Here is a 14,033-nt window from a genome sequence, read left to right on the forward strand (position 1 = left end):
CCTCACCCTAACCCTAACCCTAACCCTCAAGCTAACCCTAACCCTCACACTCACCCTCACCCTCAGCCTAAGCCAAGCCTAAGCCTAACCCTAACCCTAACCCTCACACTCACCCTAAGCCTAATCCTAATCCAAATCCTAAACCTAACCCTAATTTGCACCCTTACTCTAACCATCACCTTAACCCTAACCCTAACACTAACACTAACCCTAACCCTCAACCTCAGCCTCACCCTAACCCTAACTCTAAAAGTAAACCTCACCCTCCCTCTAACCCTAACTCTAACCCTAACCCTCACCATGAACCTCAACCTCAGCCTAACCCTAAGCCTAAACCTAAACCTAACCCTAACGCACACACTGACAATCATCCTAACCCCAATACAAACCCTATCCCTAACCCTAACCCTCCCACTAACTCTCACCCTAACCTTAACCCTAACACTAACCCTAACCCTAAACCTCAACCTAACCCTCACCCTAACCGTAACTCTAACATTAAACCTCACCCTCAAACTAAACCTAACTCTAAAACTAACCCAAACCCTAAACCTCACCCTAAACCTAACCCTAACCATCACACTAAACCTAATCCTCAGCCCCACACTCACCCCCAGCATAACCCTAAGCCTAAGCCTAAAAATAAACCTAAAACTTACACTAACCCTCACCCTAACCCTAAGCATACCCTATCCCAAACCCTAACCCTTAACCTCAACCTAACCTTCACCCTAACCTTAACCCTAACACTAACCCTAACTCTAACCCACGAACTAACCCTCCCGCTAACCCTAAATCTAACCCTAAACCTCACCCTCAACCTAACCCTAACCCTAAACCTCACCCTAACCCTAAACTTCAACCTGACCCTCACCCTCACCCTCACCGTAAGTCTAACCATAAACTTAACAATAACACTAATCCTAACCCTAAACCTAACCCTAACCCTAACCCTAACCCTAATCCTAACACTCACCTTCAGCCTAACCCTCATCTTTACCCTTACCGTCACCCAAACCCTAACCCTCACCCTCACCGTAACCCTAACCCTCATCCAAACCCTCACCCTAACCCTAACCCTAAACCTAAACATCACCCTAACACTAACAGTAAACTCACCCTCACCTTAGCCCTCACCCTCACCCTAATTCTAACCCTAATTCTAATCCTAATCCTTACCCTAACCCTAACCCTAATCCTCACCCTAAAATTAAACCTAACCCTAACCCTAACCCTCAAACTAACCCTAACCCTCAAGCTCACTGTAACACTAACCCTAACCCTCATCCTAACCATAAACTTACCCCGAACACTAACTCTCACCCTAACCCAAACCCTCAGTCTCAACCTAGCCCTAACTTTCACCCTCACCCTCACCCTCAGCCTAACCATAGGCCTAACCCTAACCCTAACCCTCACACTCACCCTATTACCCTAATCCTAAACCTAACCCTAAACCTAACCCTCACCCTCACCCTATTCCTCACCCTAACCGTAACCCTAACACTAACCCTAACTCTAACAATCTCAATCAGCCTCACACTAACCCTATCTCTAACCCTAAACCTCACCCTCACCCTAACCCTAACCCTAACCCTAAACCTCACCCTAACCTTAAACCTAAACCTCACCCTCAACCTAGACCTCACCCTAACCCTAATCCTAACCCTAACCCTCATCCTAAACCTCAAGCTAACACTAAGCCTAACCCTAACCCTCACCCTCACCGTAATCCTTACCCTAAACCTCACCCTAACCCTAAACTTAACTCGAAACCTAACTCTCACCCTAACACTAACCCTTACACTATCCCTCACCTTCATCCTAAGCCTAAGCCTAATCCTAATCCTAACCCTCACACTCACCATAAGCCTCACCTTAACCCTAACCCTAACACTAAACCTAACCTTAACTCTCACCCTCAGCCTCACCATAACCCTAACTCTAAACCTAAATCTCACCATCAACGTAAACCTAACCCTAAACTTCACCATCACATTAGGCCTCTCCCTAACCCTAATCCTAACCCTAATCCTCATCCTAACCCTCAACCTAAACCTAACCGTAACCCGCACCTTAACCCTAGCACTTGTCTCTCAACATCACCCTCAGCCTAACCCTAAGCCTAACCATAAACCTAACCCTAACACACACAATCACACTCACCCTAAACCTAATCCTAACCCTATCCCTAACCCTAAACCACCCCCTAACGATCACCCTAACACTAACCCTAACACTAACTCTAACCCTAACCCTCAACCTAACCCTCAACCTAACCCTAACTCTAACCCTAAACCTCACCCTCACCCTAACGCTCATCATAACACTTACCCTCAACCTAAACCTAACCCTAACCATAACCCTCCCCCTAAGCCTAAACGTCATCATAACCCTCACCCTAAACTTAAACCTAACCATAACCCTAACCCTAACCCTAAACCTCAACCTAAACCTCACCCTCACCCTAACCGTAACACTAACCCTAACACTAACCCTCCCCTTAACCCTCCCCCTAACCATATATCTAACCCTAAACCTCACCCTCACCCTCACCCTAAACCTAACCCAAACCCTCACACTAACCATAACCCTCACCCTAACCCTAACCCTCACCATAACACTTACACTCACCCTAGCACTAACCCTAACCCTAACACTCACCCTCACACTAACCCTCACCCTCACCCTAATCCTAAACCTCACCCTAACCCTAACACTAACCATAACCCTCACCCTCACCCTAGCCCTCACCCTAACCCTAAATCTAACCCTCAGCCTCAGCCTAACCCTAACCATCACCCTCACCCTAAGCCTCACACTAACCCTAACACTAATCTTCAATCTAACCAACACCTAACACTAACCCTAAACCTAACCTAACCCTAACCCTTATCCTAACCGAAAACCTAACCCTAACACTCACGCTTATCTTAAGCCTCAACCTCAGCCTAAACCTCACCATTACCCTTACCATCATCCTCACCCTAACCCTTACCCTAACCCTAACTCTAACCCTAAACCTCACCCTCTCCCTAAATCTAACTCTAACCCTAACCCAAAACCTAAACCTCACCCTAACCCTAACCCTAACCCTCACCCTCACACTCACCCTAGCCCTCAACCTAACCGTAATTCTAAACCTCACCCTCACCCTAATCCTAACCCTCATCCTCATCCTAAACCTCACACTAACCCTAACCTTTATCCTCAATCTAACCCTCACCCTCACCCTAACCCTAACACTTACCCTAACCCTAAAACTAACCCTAAACCTCAACCTTAACGTAAACCTCACCCCCAGCATAAATCTCTCCTTTACCCTTATCATCATCCTCACCCTAACCCTCAACATAACCCTAAACCTCATCATAACCCTCACCCTAACCATAAACCTAAACATCACCCTAAACCTAACACTCAACCACACCCTCACCCTCAGCCTAACCATAAGCCTAAGCCTAAGCCTTACCCTAACCCTCACCCTCACCCTAGCCCTCACCCTAACCCTAATCTTAACCCTAACCCACATCCTAACCCTCAACCTAACCCTAAAACTAACCATCACCCTAACCCTAATCCTAACGCCCACCATCACCCTCAGCCTACCCCTAAGCCTAAGCCTAACCCTCACCCTAAACCTCACACCCACCGTCACCCTAACACTAATCCTAAACCTAACACTATCCATCACCCTAACCCTAATCCTAACGCCCACCATCACCCTCAGCCTACCCCTAAGCCTAAGCCTAACCCTCACCCTAAACCTCACACTCACCGTCACCCTAACCCTAATCCTAAACCTAACACTATCCCTAAACCTCAACCTAACCCTCTCCCTCACCCTTACCCTAACACTAACCCTAGCCCTAAACTTCTCCCTAACCCCCCCTAACACTAAGTCTAACCCTAAACCTCACCCTCACCCTTACACTAACCCTAACCCTAACCCTCACACTTACCCTCAACCTCACTGTAAATCTAACCCTAAACCTAACAATAACCCTAACTCTAACCCAAACCCTAACCCTATACATAATCGTCACCCTCAGCCTCACCCTCACCGCAAAATTAACCCTAACCATAACACTAACAATAACCCTAACCCTAAACCTAAACCTAAACCTAACCCTAATCCTCACCCCCACAATCACCCTCAGCCTAACCCTAAGCCTAAGCCTAACCCTAACCCTAACTTTAAACCTAAACATAAACCTCACTGTCAGCCACACCCTCACAGCAAACTTAACACTAACCATAACATTAACAATAACCCTAACCATAAACCTAACCCTAATCCTCATCATAACCCTCACCCTAAACCTAACCCTAATCCTCACCCTAACCCTAATCCTAAAAATAATCCTCAACCTAACCCTAACCCTTACCCTAAATCTAATTCTAACCCTCACCCTCATCCTAACCCTAACCCTCATGCTCACCCTAACCCTAAGCCTAACCATAATCCTCAACCTATACCCTAACCCTCACCCTCACAGTAACCCTTACCCTAACCCTTACCCTAAACCTAAACTGAATTAACACTAACTCTCACCCTAAACCTAACCCTAACACTTACCCTAACCCTAACCCTCACACTCACCCTCACCCTCAGCCTAAGACTAAGCCTAAGCCTAACCCTAACACTAACGTTCACACTCACCCTAACCCTAACCCTAATCCTAAGCCTAACAATAACCCTCACTCTCACCCTTACCCTCACCTTAACCCTAACGCTAACATTAACCCTAACCCTAACCCACACCCTCAGCTTCATCCTAACCCTAACTATAACACTAAAGGTCACCCTGATCTGAACCCTAACCATAACCATAACCCTAAACCTCACATTAACCCTAACCCTAATCCTAACTCTAAACCTCATCCTAACCCTAAGTCTAACCCTCACCCTAACCCTAACTTGCTCACACTCAACCTCACCCTCAGCCTAACCCTAAGCCTAACCCTAAACATAACCCTAACACACACACTCACCCTCAGCCTAACCCTAAGCCTAAACCTAAATCTAACCCTAACCCACACACTCACTCTCAACCTAACCCTAATCCTAACTCTAACCCTAACACTATCCCTCCCCCTAACTCTCACCCTAACCCTAAACCTAACACTAACCCTAACCCTAACCCTCAACCTAACCCTGAAACTAACCTTAAATCTCACGTTCACCCTAAACATAACTCTAACCCTAACCCAAACCCTAAACCTCACCCTAACCCTAACCTTAACCCACACCCTCACAGTAACCATAAACATAAACCTTAACCTAACAATGAACCTAACTCTAATCCTTAGCGTCACCATAACTCTAACATTAAAGTTAACCGTAAACCTCACCCTAACCCTCCCCTAAACCTAACTCTAAACCTAAAACTCACCCTAATCCTAAACCTCACCCTAACCCTCCCCGAAACCCTAACTCTCACCCTAAACCTCACCCTCACCCTAACCATAACCCTATCCCTAAACCTCACCCTAACCCTGATCCTAATCCTCACCCTCACCCTCACCTAAACATAACCCTAACCCTAACTATTACATTAACCCTAACACTAACCCTAACGCTGACCCTCACCCTAACCCTAAACCAAACCCTCACCTTAACACTAACCCTAACCCTAACCCTCACCCTCATGGTAACCTTAACCCTAAACCTCAGCCTAACGCTAACCCTAACCCTCATCCTCACTCTACCCCTCACCCTAAACCTAATGCTAACCCTAAACCCTCACCTTCACGCTCGGCCTAAGCCTAAGCCTAAGGTAAGACTAACCCTGACCCTCACACTAACCCTCACCCGAACGCTAACTCTAACCCTAAACCTCACCCTCACCCTAACCCTAAACCTCACCCTCACCCTCACCCTCTGCCTAACATTAAGCCTAACATTAACCCCAACACTAACCCTAATAATAACCCTAACCCCCACCCTAACGCTCACCCTAACCCTAACCCTAACCCTCACACTCACCATAGCCCATACTCAAAACCTAGGCCTAAGCCTAACCCTCAACCTAACCCTCACTCTAACCCTAACCCCAAAGCTCACGCTAACCATAACCCTCACCCTCACACTCACCCTAACTCTAATCCTAACCCTAACCCTAAACATAACACTCACCCTCACCTTAACCCTAATCCTAATCCTAACACTAACCCTAACCGTAACCCTAACCCTAACCCTCACCCTAACCCTAACTCTAACCCTAAACCTCACCCTCACCCTAACCCTAACACTAACCATAATCCTAAACCTCACCCTAAACCTAAACCTTACCCTAACACTTACCCTCATCTTAAAACTAACACTAACCCTAACACTAACCCTCACACTAACGCTAACCATCACGCTAAACCTAAACCTCACCCTAACCCTAACCCTAACCCTCAACTTCACCCTTGCCCTCACCCTAATCCTAACCCTCATCCTCACCCTAAACCTCACACTAACCCTAACACTAATCCTCAGTCTAACCCTCACCCTCACGCTAACCCTAAACCACACCCTTACCATAACCCTCAGCCTCAGCCTAACCCTCACCTTTTCTCTTACAGTCACCCTCATCCTAACCCTCACCCTAAACCACAATCCTCATCCTATCCCTCACCCTAACCGTAACCCTAACCATCACCCTAACCCTAACCCTCACCCTCAACTTCAGCCTCAGCCTAAACCTAACCCTAAGCCTAAACCTAACCCCAAACCTCACACTCACCCTAGCCCTCACCCTAACCCTAATCCTAACCGTAACCCTCATCCTAACCCCCAACCAAACCTTAACCAGAACCATCACTCTAAACCTAATCCTCATCCCCACACGCACCCTCAGCCTAACCCTAAGCCTAAGCCTAAGCCCAAGCCTAACCCTCACACTCACCCTCACCCTAACCTTAATCCTAACCCTAAACATAACCCTAAACCTAAACCTAAACCTAACCCTCAACCTAACGCTAACCCTAACTCTAAAACTCACCCTCACCTTGGTCCTCACCCTAACCCTCACCCCAAAACTAACCCTCACCCTCACCAAATCACGAACCCTAACCCTCACCCTAACGCTACCCCTAACCCTAAACCTAAACCTCACTTTAACCCTAACCCTAACCCTCACCCTCAACCTAGCCCTCACCCTAAACCTAATTTTAACCCTAACCCTCATCCTAACCCTCACCCTAAATCTAACCCTAATCTTCAACCTAACCCTAAACCTAATTCTAACCCTCAACCTAACCCTAACCCTAACCCTCACCGTAACCTGACCCTAACCCTCTCCCTAACCCTAAACCTAAACGGAACACTAAACCTCACCCTAAGCCTTACCCTAAACCTCAACCTCACCCTAGCCCTCATCCTAACCCTAATCCTAACCCTAACCCTCATGCTAACCCTCACCCTAAACCTAACCCTAACTCTAACCCTAACCCTAAATATAAAACTCACCCTAACCTTAATCCTAATCCTCACCCTCTCCCTCACTGTAACCATAACCCAAACACTAACACTTACAATAACCATAACCTAACCCTAACCCTCATCCTAACCATATCCTTCAACCTAACCTTAACCCTCATCCTAACACTTTCCCTCACCCTAACCCGAACCCTAAACCTCACACTCACCCTAACCCTCAACCTAACCCTAATTCTCACACTAACCTGAACCCTAATGCTAGGCTTCAGCCTGACCCTAAACGTAACTCTACCCTGCACCTCACCCTCACCATAACCGTAACCCTACCCATAACTCTAAAGCTCACCCTAACACTAACCATAATCCTCACCCTCACCCTAGCCATAACCCTAAACCAAATTCTCACCCTAACCCTCATCCTAACCCTGACCCTAACACTAACCTTAACCCTCACTCTCACCCTCACCCCAACCCTAAACCTAACGCTAACCTTCACCCTAATCCTAACTGTCTCCCTCACCAAAACACTTACCCTAAACCTCACCCTAACACTAACCCTCACCCTAACCCTAACTCTCACCATCAACCTCACCCTCAACCTAACCCTAACCCTAACCCTAAACGTTACACTCTCCCTAACCCTAAACCTCACCCTAACCCTAAATTTAATCCTAATAGTAACCATATCCCAAAGCCTCAACCTCACCCTAACCCTCACCTTAACCCTAACCCTAACACTAACCCTAACCCTAACCCTCACCCTCAGCCACATCCTAACCCTAACTCTAACCCTAAACCTCACGCTCATCCTAACCCTAACCATAAACCTAAACCTCATCCTAACCCTAACCCTAAACCTCACCCTCACCCTCGCCCTCACACTAACCCTAATCCTAATCCTAACCCTCATCCTAAACCTCCCCCTAACCCTAACCCTAACCATCACCCTAACCCTAACTCTCACCCTCAAACTCACCATCAGCCTAAGCCTAAGCCTAACCCTAAACCTAACCCTAACACACACAATCACCTTCAGCTTTACCCTTATCCTAACCCTAACCCTAAGCCTCGCTCTAACTCTCACCCTAACCATAACCCTAACACTAACCTAACCCTAATCCTCAACCTAACCCTCCCCTAACCCGAACTCTAATCCTAAACCGCACCCTCACCCTAAACCTAACTCTAACCCTAACTGAAACACTAAACCTCACCCTAACCCTAAACCTAACCCTCACTCTCACCCTCACCTTAACCTTAACCCTAAACCTAACCCTAACAATAACCCTAAACATAATGCTAACCCTCACTCTAACCATAACCCTCATCCTAACCCAAACCCTCACCCTAACACTTACCCTCACACTAACACTAACCCTAACGCTAAAACTAACCCTGACACTACCCCTAACCCTAAACCTAACCCTAAACTTCCACCTAACCCTCACCCTTACCCTATCCTTAACACTATCCCTAACCCTAAACCTCACTGTCACCCCCCTTAACCCTATATCTAACTGTAAACCTAACCCTCACCCTAATCCAAAAACCCACCCTAACCATAACAGTAATCCTCACCCGCACCCTCAACCTCACCTTAACTCTAACCCTAAACATACCAAAAACACTAACCCTAACCCTAACCATCACTCTAACCCTAATCCGCACCCCCACCCTCAGCCTCACCCTCACCTCAAACTTAACCCTAACCATAACACTAACAATACCCCTAACCCTAACCGTAATCCTCACCCCCATACTCATCCTCATCCTCAGCCTAAACCTAAGCCTAACCCTAACCCTAACACTAATCCTCACCCTCACCCCAGCCCTCAACCTAACCCTAACACTCATCCTCACTCTAAACCTCACCCTAACCCGAACACTAATACTCAATCTAACCCTCACCCTCACCCTACCCTTAACCCTAACACTCACCCTAATCCTAACCTTCACCATTACCGTAACTCTTGCACTCAGACTAAACCTCATGTTTACCCTTACCGTCATCCCCACCTTAACCCTCACCCTAAACCTCTCCCTCACGCTATTCCTCAACCTAACCCTTACTCTACCCCTAAACCTCACCCTCACCCTAACCCTAACTCTAACCCTAACCCTAACACTAAAACTCACCCTAACCCTAACCCTAACCCTCACCCTAACCCTAAACCTCACCCTCACCCTCAGCCTCAGCCTAACCCTAAGCCTCACCATAAACATATCCCAAACACACACACTCACCCTCACCCTAACACTAATCCTAACCCTAACCCAAACCCTAAACCTCCCCTTAACTCTCACCCTAACCCTAACCTTAACACGAACATTAACCCTAACCCTCAACCTAACCCTCAACCTAACCCTAACTCTAACCGAAACCTCACCCTCACCCTAAACCTAACTCTAACACTAACCCAAAACCTAAAACTCACCCTAACCCTAACCCTAACCCTCATCCTCACCCTCACCATAACCATAACCCTAAACCTAAACCTAAGAATAACCCTAACTCTATTCCTAACCCTCACCCTAACACTTACCGTCACCCTAACACTAACCCTAACCCTCCCTCTAACCCTCACCCTAACCATATATCGAACCCTCAACCTCACCCTCACCCTAACCCTAACCCCTAACCCCACCCTAACCCTAAAGCTAACCCTCACCCTTTGCTCGGCCTAAGACTAACCCTAAGCCTAAGCCTAAAACTAAACCTAAACCTCACCCTAATCCCAACAATAACACTAAACCTAACTCTAATCCTAAACTTCAACCTCACCTTAACCCTAACTCTAACCCTAACCCTAAACCTAAACCTCACCCTAACCCTAAACCTCACCCTCACCCTCACCCTCACCGTAAACGTAACCCTAACCCTAACCCTAACAATAAACTTAACCATAACCATAACCTTCATCCTAACCATAACTTTCACCATAACAATAACCCTCACCCTAACATTTACCCTCTCCCTAACACTAACCCTAAACCTAACACTAACCCTCACACTAACCCTCACCATCACACTAATCCTAAACCTCACCCTGATCCTAACCCTCACCCTCAACCTAGCCCTCAACCTAACGCTAACCCTCATCATCACCCTAAACCTCACACTAACCCTAACACTAATCCTCAACCTAAACCTAACCCACACGCTAACCCTAACCCTCACCCTTACCTTACCCCTCACCCTCAGCCTAACCCTCACCTTTACCCTTACCATTACCCTCAACCTAACCCTCACCGTAACCCTCACCCTAACCCTAATCCTCATCCTAACCCTCACCCTAATGGTAACCCCAAACATCACCCTAACCCTAACCCTCACGCTCACCCTCAGCCTCAGCCTAACACCAAGCCTAAGCCTAAACCCAACCCTAACCCTAACCCTCACCCGAACACTAATCTTAACCCTAACCCTCATCCTTACCCTTAACCTAACCATAAACCTAACCAACTTTCTATACCTAGTCCTCATCCCCATACCATACCTTCAGCAAAACCCTAAGCCTAAGCCGAACCCTAACCCTAGCCATCACGCTCACCCTCACCGTAAACCTAATCCTAAATGTAACGTTAACCCTAACATTAAACCTCAACTTAACCCTCACCCTAACCCTAATACTAACACTGACCCTAACCCTAACGCTCACACTAACCCTCCTCCTAACAAGAACTCTAACCCTAAACCTCACCCTCACCCTAACAATAACCCTATCCCTAAACCTCACCGTAAACCTGATCCTAACACTCACCCTCACCCTCACTCTCACAGTAACTCTAACCATAACCCTAATCCTAACCTTCACCCTCACCCTAACCCTAACACTAACACTAACCCTAACCCTAACCCTCTCCCTCACCGTAAACCTAACCCTAACCCTAACCCTAAACCTCATCCTAACCCTAACAATAACACTCACCCTCACCCTAGAGCTCACCCAAAACTTAATTGTAATCTTAACCCTCATCCAAACCCTAACCCTAACCCTAATCCTAAAACTAACCCTAACCCTAAACCTCACCCTATTCCTCACCCTAACCCTAACTCTAACCCTAAACCTCACCCTCACTCTAACCCTAACCCTAAATCTCACCCTCACCCTAGCCCTCAACCTAACCCTAATGCTAACCTTAGCCCTCATCCTAACATTCACCCTAACCCTAAACCTAACCCTCACCCTAACCCTAACCCCCACCCTCAACCTCACCCTTAGCCTAACCCTAAGCCTAAACCTAAACCTAACCCTAACCCACACACTCACCCTCACTCTAACCCTAAACCTAAAACTAACGCTAACCCTAACCCTCACCCTCACCTTAGCCTTCACCCTAACCCTAATCCTAATCCTAACCGAAAATCTAACCATAAACCTAACCCTAAACCTAACACTATCCCTCACCCTCAGTGTAAGGGTAACCCTAACCCTAACCCTAACAATAACCGTAACCCTAACTCTAACCCTCACCCTAAACTTAACACTCACCCTAACCCTAACCCTCACCCTAACACTTACCCTCACCCTTATCTTAACCCTCAGCCTTAGCCTAATCCTCACATTTAGGCTTACCATCACACTCACCCTAACCCTAATTCTAACCCTCACCCACACCCTAACCCTCACCCTCATCTTCCCCCTAAACCTCACACTAACTCTAACCCTAATCCTTAATCTAACCCTCACCCTAATCTGAAACCTAACCCTTACTCTAACCCTAAACTTAACCTTAAAACACACCCTTATCTTAACCCTCACCCTCAGACGAAACCTCACCTTTACCCTTACCATCATCCTCACCCTAACCCTCCCCCTAAACCTAAACCTCATCCTAAAACTCACCCTAACAGTAAACCTAACCATCAGCCTAACCCTAACCCTCACGCTCAACCTCAAGCTCAGCCGAACCCTAAGCCTAAGCCTAACCCTTACCCTAACCCTCACCCTCTCCTGAGCCCTCACCCTAACCCTAAATCCTAACCCTAAGCCTCATCCTAACCCTCACCCTAAGCCTAAACCTAACAATCACCCTAACCCTAATCCTCAGGCCCACACTCACCCTCAGCCTAACCCTAAGCCGAAGCCTAACCCTAACCCTAACACTCTCACTCACCCTCATCCTAACCCTAATCCAAATCTTAACCCTACCCCTAACACTTAACCTCAACCTAACCCTCACCCTAACCTGAACCCTAATATTAACCCTAACTCTAACCTACGAACTAACCCTCTCCCTAACCCTAAATCTAAACATAAACGTCACCCTAACCCTAACCCTAACCCTACCCCTAACACCAAACCTAACCCTCACCCTCACAATAACCCTCACCCTCACTGTAACTCTAACCCTCACCCTAGCCCTCACCCTAACCCTATTCCTAACCCTAAACCTTATCCTAACCCTCACCCTAACCCTAACCCTAACCCTCACCCTCATGCTAGGCCTAAGCCTAAGCCTAAGCCTAAGCCTAACTCTAACCGTAACCCTCACCCTGACCCTAACCCAAACACTAACCCTAACTCTAATCCTAAATCTCACTCTCACCTTAACCCTAACTCTATCCCTAACCCTAAACCTAAACCTCACCCTGACCCTCACCGTGACCATAACCGATACCCTAACCCTAACAATAACCCTAACCCTAACCCTAACCCTCACAATAAACATAATCCTCACCCTAAACCTAACCCTCACCCTAACACTTACCCTCACCCTAACACCTACCCTAACACTAGATAACCCTCAAACTAACTCTAACCATCACCCCAACCTTAAACCTGACCCTAACCCTAACTCTAACCCTCACCTTCACCCTAGCCCTCAACCTAACCCTAACCCTCCTCCTCACCCTAAACCTCACCCTAACCCTAACACTAATCCTCAATCTAACCCTCACCCTCACCCTACCCCTACCCCTAACACTCACCCTAACCCTAACCCTCACCATTACCGTAACTCTCACCCTCAGCCTAAATCTCACGTTTACCCTTACCTTCACCCCCACCCTAACCCTCACCGTAACCATAACCCTCTCCCTAACCCTCACCCTAACCATTACCCTAACCCTCACCCTAACGCTAACTCTACCCCTAAACCTAACCCTCAACCTAACCCTAACTCTAACCCTAACCCTAACACTAAACCTCAACCTAACCCTAACCCTCACCCTAACCCTAAACCTTAACCGTAACCCTAATCCTAAGCCTAACCATAAACCTATCCCTAACACACACACTCACCCTCACCTTAACACTAATCCTAACCCTAACCCTAATCCTAACCCTCTTTTGAACTCTCACTCTAACCCTATCCTTAACACAAACACTAACCCTAACCCTCAACCTCACCTTCACTCTAACCCTAACCCTAAACCCCACCCTAACACTAACCCTAACCCACACCCTCATGCTCAGCCTAAACCTAAGCCTAAAACTAACCCTACACCTCACCCAAACCCCAACAATAACACTAAACCTAACTCTAACCCTAAACCTCACCTCAACCCTAACCCTAACTCTAACCCTAACCCTAAAGGTAAACCTCACACTAACCCTAACCCTTCACCTCACCCTCACCCTCACTGTAACCGTAAGCCTAA

This window comes from Dipodomys merriami, unplaced genomic scaffold, assembly GCF_024711535.1.
Source record: "Dipodomys merriami isolate MVZ:Mamm:240054 unplaced genomic scaffold, mDipMer1.0.p SCAF_117, whole genome shotgun sequence".
NCBI classification, from domain to species: Eukaryota; Metazoa; Chordata; class Mammalia; order Rodentia; family Heteromyidae; genus Dipodomys; species Dipodomys merriami.